The sequence below is a fragment of the Acomys russatus genome, chromosome X (genome assembly GCF_903995435.1).
Source record: "Acomys russatus chromosome X, mAcoRus1.1, whole genome shotgun sequence".
NCBI lineage: Eukaryota > Metazoa > Chordata > Mammalia > Rodentia > Muridae > Acomys > Acomys russatus.
Window position 1 is genome coordinate 28,871,786 of NC_067169.1, and position 8,786 is coordinate 28,880,571.

The 8,786-nt window shown below is 39.1% G+C and overlaps 1 pseudogene; it reads right to left on the reverse strand.

Moving 5' to 3' along the window:
* Positions 1-4,246: 4,246 nt before the first annotated feature.
* Positions 4,247-4,956, reverse strand: LOC127185130 (40S ribosomal protein S3-like; annotated as a pseudogene).
* Positions 4,957-8,786: the final 3,830 nt, after the last annotated feature.

Sequence of the window (8,786 nt, forward strand, 5' to 3'; positions counted from 1 at the left end):
AACAGCATTTTGGAATTGGAAGACAAAAGGATCAAGCAGTTTTCAAGACAATTCAGTTGAAATTATCCAAAAATAAAGACTAGGGAGGAAAAGAAGTTGAAATAAAATGACTAGCTCTCACTGATGGGTGGGACAATATCAAGTGACCTTACATATGTGTAATTGGTGTCTAAGAAGGATCTGAGAGAAAGGGACAGATGAAAAAAGAATTTGAAGAAATAATGACTACAAGCTTCCCAGTTGTGAAGATCATAAATTTATGGATGTAGGAAACTAAGTGAATGTCAAAATGCACTGAAGACCATGTCTAGCCATATCATCATCAAACTGCTCAGAAGCAAAGGTGGAGGAAATCTTCAGAACAACTTCTGAGGAGAAGAATACATCAGAAAACAATGTCATAAGGATGGCTTATCAACAGAAATAAAGAGCTAGAGACAACGGAATGACATTTTCGTATCTTCATATGTATGTAGATTCATATGTGTGGGCACATGTGTGTGTGTGTGTATGTGTATATGTGTGCATGTGGAGTCCTGAGGTTGATGTTAAGAAGCATATTCAATTACTCTTCTATTTTATTCAATGAGGAAGGGGCTCTCAAGCAAACCCAGAATCATCTCCCTAGCCAGTTTGGCCTGGCAGTCCCCTATTTCTACCTTTGGGGGCTGGAATTGCAGACTGGCCACCATGTCCATTTGGTATTCATCTGGGTTCTAGAGATCATAACTGCAGCCTTCATGCTTTCATGGCAAGACCTTATTATCCACTAAACCATCTTTCTAGCCATACACTGTCATTTTTGAGGGTGAGGGATGGGATATCTCTGTAATTCAGGCTGTTCTCAAACTCAAAAACCATCCTAACTAGTCTCCTGAGTGTGGCGGTCACAGATGTGTGCTATCATGCCCAGCCTGGAATAACAGTTTTAAAATGCTGAAAGAAAAAACAACCAAAATTCTCTATGTAGTAAAAAACAACAAACTGAATCTATAGAATGTTTCTTTATATTTAAGACAAAATTTAAAGCTGTTTTATAGATGGTTGTGAGCCAACATGTGGTTGCTGGGAATTGAACTCATGACTTTTGGAAGAACAGTCAGTGCTCTTAACCTCTTAGCCATCTCTCCAGCCCCTTAAAGCTGTTTTAAGATGAACAAAAAGTTTAGGGAATTTGTTTTAGGAAGAGCTTTAAAAGAAATGAAAAAGACATCAAATGATATCTCAAATATGAAAGAAAGAATTAAAAACCAGAAATGATAACTTTTTGGATAAGACTTTCTTTCTGTTTTTAATCTTAGTGTCTTTAAACTACAAATTATTCTTTAAAGTAAAAGTGGTATTTCATTTTAGGATTTCTGACATGCATAAGTGTACATGACTGGTAACAAGAGAGTGGGTTAATAGAATTAAATTTTTATGGGCTCTTTCATTTTCTATGAATTCACAGACTGTGAAGTCTATAGTTTTTGAGTCAGGATTCATTTTATCTTGCTTAGAAAACTAACTAGTAAAGGGAATACAAGGAGGAATGAATAAAAAGTCATTCAAGGAATCCAATGAAATGGAATTACCTACTGTGTGTGGGGTTTGAATTGAAGGGGGCATACAGGATGTCAGTTGGGGGGTGGTAAAGGGAATCTTGTTCTTGGATTCAGGTAGAGCTTGTTAATGTACACATGCCATATACACATCATAATCCATCCAATTACACAGTAAAACATAAGACCAAATGCTAACTACATTGAAGTTGAAAGATTCTTCTTGGGAATGCCTGTATTTTCCAAGTTTCCTCCAATGAACATATGTCTTGAACAAGTAAGATTCACTTTTAAGTAATAAATTGTTTTGTGGTTCGAGCTGTCACTTGAGATTTTTATCTTAGCCCTTCTAATGGGTGTAAGATGGAATCTTATAGTCATTTTGATTTGCATTCCCTGATGGCTAAGGATGTGGAACATCTCTTTAAGTGCTTCTCAGCCATTTGAGTTTCCTCTATTGAGAATTCTCTGTTTATATCTCTAACCATTTTTTGATATCTAATGTTTTGAGTTTTCTATATGTTTTGGATATTAGGCCTTTGTCAGATGTAGGGTTAGTGAAGATCTTTCCCCAATCTGTAGGCTGCTGTTTTGTCCTATTGACAGTGTCCTTTGCCTTACAGAAACTTTTCAGTTTCATGAGGTCCCATTTAGTAATTGTTGATTACTTAGAGCCTGAGTTATTGGCATTCTGCTTAGGAAGCTGTCTTCTGTGCCAATGGGTTCAAGGCTCTTCCCCACTTTCTCTTCTATCCAGTTCAATATTTCTACTTTTATGTTGAGGTCTTAGACCCATTTCTGAGTTTCCTGCATGGTGGTAAGTACGAGTCTATTTGGATTCTTCTCCATGAAGGCATTTAGTTAGGCCAGAACCATTTGTTGAAGATGCTGTCTTTTTTCCAAGAGTATTTCTGGATTAAAAAACAAAACAAAACAAAAAACAAAAAAACAAAAAAAATCAAGAGTTTATGGGTATCTGAATCTTCAATTCTATTCCATTGATCAACATGTCTCTTTTTATGCCAGTATCAAGCTCTTTTTTTATTACTAGAATGGTTATACCTCCAGCATGAGTTTTTTAAATTCAGAGTTGTTTTAACTGTCCTGTTTTTGTGTGTGTGTGTTTGTGTGTGTTACCATATGAAGCTGAAAATAATCCTTTCAAGGTCTGTGAAGAATTGTGTTGCAATTATAATGGAGGTTGCATTGAATCTGTAGATGCTTTTGGTAAGATGGCCATTTTTATTGTTAATCTTACCCATCCATGAGAATGAAAAAATCTTTCCATTTTTTGATATCTTATTCAATTTCTTTCTTCAATAACTTGAAGTTTTTATTATACAAGTCTTTCCCTTGTTTGATTAGAGTTACCCCAAGATATTTTGTATTATTTAAGGCTAGTGTGAAAGGTGTTGTTTCCTTGATTTCTTTCTCAGACCGTTTGTATATAGGATGGATTCTATTTTTTGTGAATTAATTTTGTATACAGCTACTTTGCTGAAAGTTTTATCAGCTGTAGGACTCCCCTGATGGAATTTTAAGGTCACTTATATACTATCATGTCATCTGCATATAAAGATACTTTGACTTCTTCACTTCCAATTTGTATCCCCTTGATCTCTTTTGGTTGTTTTATTACTCTAGCTAAGATTTCAAGTACTGAATAGGTATGGAGAGAGTGAACAACTTTGTCTTGTTCCTACTTTTGGTGGAATTGTTCTGAATTTTTCCCCATTTAAGCTTGTGTTGGCTATGGGCTTGCTGTATAAATTGCCCTTATTATGTTTAGGTATGTCCATTGTATCCCTAATCTGCTCAGGACTTTTATCATGAAAGGGTGTTGAATTTTGTCAAAAGCCTTTTCTGCGTCTAATGAGATGATCATATGGTTTTTGTCTTTCAGTTTGTTTATATGGTGGATTACATCTATTGATTTATATATCTTGAACCATCCGTGCATCTCTGGGAGGAAGCCTACGTGATTGTGGTGGATAAGCTTTGTGATGTGTTCTGTGCATCTATGTTCATAAGAAAAATTGTTCTGTAGTTCGTTTTCTTTGTTCGGTTTTTTCCTTTCCATTTGTTGTTGTTGTTGCTTTGTTTTTGTTGTTTTGCTTGAGACAGAACTTCTATGTGTTGCCCTGGCTGATCTGGTACTCAGTACGTAGACCAGGCTAACTTTGAACTCAGAGATCCACATGCCTCTGCTTCCCAAGTGCTGGTATTAAAGGTGTGTGCTACCACTGCCCAGCACTTCATGGGTATTTATATGGTTTGGGTATCAGCATAACTGTGGCTTCATAAAATAAATCAGACAATGTTCCATCTGTTTATATTTTTGTGAAATAATTTGAAGAGTATTGGCATTAACTCTTATTTGAAAGTCTGGTAGAATTCTGCACTACAATTCTCTGGCCCTGGGTAGTTTTTTGTTTTGTTTCTGTTTTGCTTTTGTTTTCTGGTTGGGAGATTTTAATGACTACTTCTATTCCACTAGGGGCTATAAGTCCCTTTAAGTTGCTTATCTGATCTTGATTTAACTTTGGCAGGTGCTGAGAATATTGTCCATTTCTTTTAGATTTTCCAGTTTGGTGGAGTTCAGGTTTTATTTTTCCTTTGTGCAATGTTTTATTAAGCATATTTACAGTACAACATCTAGCCTCCAGATGCAGCTGCCAAGGCCCTGTGAATGCTATAGGCACCGGTTAGGGCATGGCAGGTGGCTCTGGCTTCCTACCCTTCTGCTCTGAGATGGGGGTGGTTGGCAAGATTTCACCTTTAGGTTCCACAATGCTCACATGATCAGGCAGAGGCTTCTGGAGGCCAATTTTATCCCTTGCATCCTAGGGCAGCATACTCTTCACTTTGATGCCCAGCACACCCTGTCTGAGGAGTACATGGCACACAGCAGTGTCAACAGAGTAGTTGAGAGCGTCTCCACTATAAATCATCAGACAAATCACAAACCTCATGGACATGGCCCTCTGTACTTGGAGCTTCCCAGACACCACAGCCTCGCATACCTTGGCCCCACTCTCCATAATGAACAGAAGCACACCATAGCAGGCCCTTCGCACAGCAAGCCCTCCTAGGAGTTTGTAACATAGAGACTCTGCCTGGGCAATGGCACACAGACCTCCTGTGGCCACCTTTTCTGCATAAAGCTCTATGCCACCCTCAGGGAATCCAAACCTCTTCTGGATCACTACAGCCCACTCTCTGATCCAACGACCCTTCTCCCCAAGAACATTTTGTGTGGTGGCTAAAATAATGATTTCTGTTCTGGTTGGTGTAATTTGACTTCAACTCCAGAGTAGCCATCTTCAGTCAGCTCTCAAGTGAAAGCCTCATTCATTTCAGCTTTGAAGATGCCATCAGCCACAAACTTCCTGTTCTTGGAAATCTGTACTGCCATCTTGCTGCTGAGCGCTGCCAAAAGGCAAGTGCAGGTTTTAAAAATATGTCTTTATGATTCTATAGGTTTCCTTGGAGTCTGTTTGCCTCCCTTTTCATTTCTAATTTTGGTAATTTTCATTTTCTCTCTCCACTTTTTAAAATATTGTATTAAAAATTTTTACTATAATTTATTCACATTGCATCCTGATTGTTATCCCCTTGCTCTTATCTTCCAGTGCCCACCCTCCCTTCCACTCCTGCCCTATTCCCCTCCCCTAGACCTCTGATGGGGGCCTTCTCTCCCACTGTTTGATTATAGACTATCAGGTCTCATCAGGATTGCCTGCATCTCCTTCCTCTGTGTGCCTCCAAGGCCTCCCCTGAAGGGGCAGTGATCAAATTGCAGGCACTAGAATTCATGTCAGAAGCATTCCCTTCTTTTTTTCCTCCCAAAACACATGGTGCATGAGCTATCCATCAGGTACATCTGAATAGGGGGTCCAGGTACCCTGCATGCTTTGTCCTTGGTTGGTGCATCAGTTTGTGCAGGCCCTCTGGGTCCAGATCTACTGGCCCTAGTGGTCTCCCTGTGGAGCTCTTGATTCCTCTGGGTCCTTCCATCCCTCCACCACTCTTCCATACAACTCTCAGCTTTTCTCCCAAGGTCCGACTATAAGTCCCAGTATCTGTCTTGAACTCCCCTCTGGGTGGAGGCTCTCAGAGAACTTCTATGTTGGGCTAACATCCACTTATAAGTGAGTATATGTCATGCATGTCTTTCTGGGTCTGGATTACCTCACTCAGGATGATCTCTTCTAGTTCCATTCATTTGCCTGCAAATTTCAAGTTGTACTTGGTCACAAAGCAAACCTCAGCAGACACAGGAAGAGCAAAATAATCCCTTGCATCTTATCTGACCACCATGGATTAAAGCTGGAACTCAACAACAACAGAAAAAACAGAAACCCTACAAACTCATGGAAATTGAACAACTCTCTACTTAGTGATATTTGGGTTAGGGATGAAATAAAAAAAATAAATTAAAGACTTCTCAGAACCCACTTTTTTGTTAATTTAGATAAGGGTTTGTCAACCTTATTGATTTTCTCAAAGAACCAACTCTTTCTTTCATTGATTCTTTGTATTAGTCTCTTTGTTTCTACTTTATTGATTCCAGCCCTCAGTTTGATTATTTCTTGCCATCTACTCATCTTGGGTGTATTTACTTCTTTTTGTTCTAGAACTTTCAGGCAGGCTGTTAAGTTGCTAATATGAAATCTCGTTAACTTTTTTTAAAGGTAAGCACTAATGTTATGAACTTGCCTCTTAGCACTGCTTTCATTATGTCCCATAAGTTTGGGTATGTTGTGTATTTGTATTGATTTTCATTCAATTCTAAAAAGACTTTGATTTATTTCTGAACCAATTTTTCCTTTAGTGGAGAAGTTGTTCATTTTCCATGAGCTTGTAAACTTTCTTTTGTTTCTGTTGTTGTTGTCCAGCTTTAATCTGAGGTGGTCAGATTGGATTTAAGGTATCATTACAATGTTCTTGAATCTATTGAGTTTTACTTTGCATCCAAGTATGTCATCAATTCTGGAATAAGTTCCATGAGGTGCAGAGAAGAAGGTATTTTCTTTTGTGTTTGGGTAAAATGTTCTGTTAGGTTCCTTTTGGTTTATGATGTCAGTTAGCTCTAGCATTTCTCTGTTTAGTTTTGTCTGGATACCTACTTATTGGCAAGAGTGGAACATAGAAGTCTCCCACTATAACAGTGTAAGGTTCAATATGTAAATTAAGATGTAGGAGTGTTTCTTTTTAAACTTAGGTGCCCTTGTGTTTGGGGCATAAGTGTTAAGAATTGAAATGTTATCTTGGTGGATTCTTTTCTTTGATGAGTATGCAGTGTTCTTCCATATCTTAAGCCAAATTTCCTTGGAATATGTTTATCCAGTTCTTTATCCTGAGCTGATGTCAATCCTTGATGTTAAGGTATGGGTCTTGGATGCAGCAGAAGAATGAATCATGTTTTTGTATCCATTCTGTTAGCCAGTGTCTTTACTGTGAAAATAAGACCATTGATAGTGTGAGATATCAGTGAGAAAAGATTGTTGATTCCCAAATGGTATATACTCACTTATATCTGCATACTAGCCCAAGGGGCATGTCCCACAAAAGCCTTCACTTACCAGGAAACTGGGACAGAGGGGAAGGCATCCTATTGGGACTCTAAATGAGAGACGCATGGGAGAACAACAAAATAAAAGGATCCAGAGGGTCCTAGAAATCTACAAGTAGAACAATATGATAGGCAGATTTGGGCCCAGGGGTCCCGCTCAAACTTAGGCACCAGCCAAGGACAATACAGGAGGTAAACTTTAAGCCCCTTCCCAGATCTAGCCAATGGTCAGAATATTCTCCACAGTTGAGTGGAGAGTGTGATATGACTTTCTCACGTACTCTGGTGCCTCACATTTGACCATGTGCCCTGGAGGGGGAGACCTGGTGGCACTCAGAGGAAGGACAGCAAGTAGCCAAGAAGAGACTTGATACTCTATGAGAATATATAGGGGGACGTAATCCCCCTCAGGAACAGTCATAGGGGAGGGGAATAATGGAAAAATGGGGGGGGGGGGGGAGGAATGGGAGGATACAAGGGATGGGATAAACATTGAGATGTAACAAGAATAAATTAATTTAAAAAAATAGAACTATAAAAAAAAAAGATTGTTGATTCCTGTTATTTTGTTGTTGTTGTTGTTGTTGTTGTGTGTGTGTGTGTGTGTGTGTGTGTGTGTGTGTGTGTGTACCTCCCTTCTTTTGACTTTGCTTGTCTGGAATTATTTATTTCCTATGTGTAAATTGTTAAAGAACTCTAAGCACAACACACCACAGCTTCACCACGATGCTTTGTCAAAATAGATATGTGGCATCAAGCTAATTGACTGTCATCTGTGTGTTAAATACAGAAAGAAAATTTCTTGTTAAGAAACTTGTGTAAACTGTATCAAATGGTTACTAGGACTAGGTGTTTGCATATAGAGGGGCAAAAGCTTCACATTATATATGAGTCAATGGGTAGTTTTTCCTCTCTTCCCCCTACTTTCATCACTTTCTCTCTTTCCTTTCCTTTCTTTCTTTTAAAAAACTTTAAATAATTATTTTATTTCATTTGCATAAGTGTTCTACCTCCATGTATGTCTGTGTGAGGGTTTCAGATCCCTTGGAACTGGAATTACAGACAATTGTGAACTACCATATGGGTGCTGGGATTTGAACCTGAGTCCTTTGGAAGAGCAACCAATGCTCTTAACCACAAAGCCATCTTTTCAGTCCCCCTTCCTTTACTTTTATTTCCCAATCCCTTTTCCTCCTCTACTAACCTGTTTACCAAGCCTTTTAGGTCCTAGCATTTGAGAGATACTTCCAAAGGATATTTGGAAGTGTCCAGGGATGATGACTGGAATTCATAACTCCATATTATGACACATCTAGAGAGAATGAAAATATGTTTTGGGTTCCTTTAATGGGATTGCAAAAAAACCAAGAAATCCTTCCTGTAATTCAAGACTATAAAAAATTGGATGGAAGGACCCAGGGGGTTCAGGAGCCCCACAGGGAGACCATCAAAGCTGGTGGATCTGGACCCAGAGGGCCCTGCACAAACTGATGCACCAACCAAGGACAATGTATGCAGAGGACCTAGACTCCCTGTTCAGATCTAGCCAATGGGCAGCTCATATGCCACAGTTGTAGGGGGAGCAGGTACTGCCTCTGACATGACCTCTGTCTGTTGCCTGAGATTTGATCACTTCTCTTTGGGGGTGGGGAGGTCTTGAGGGCACACAG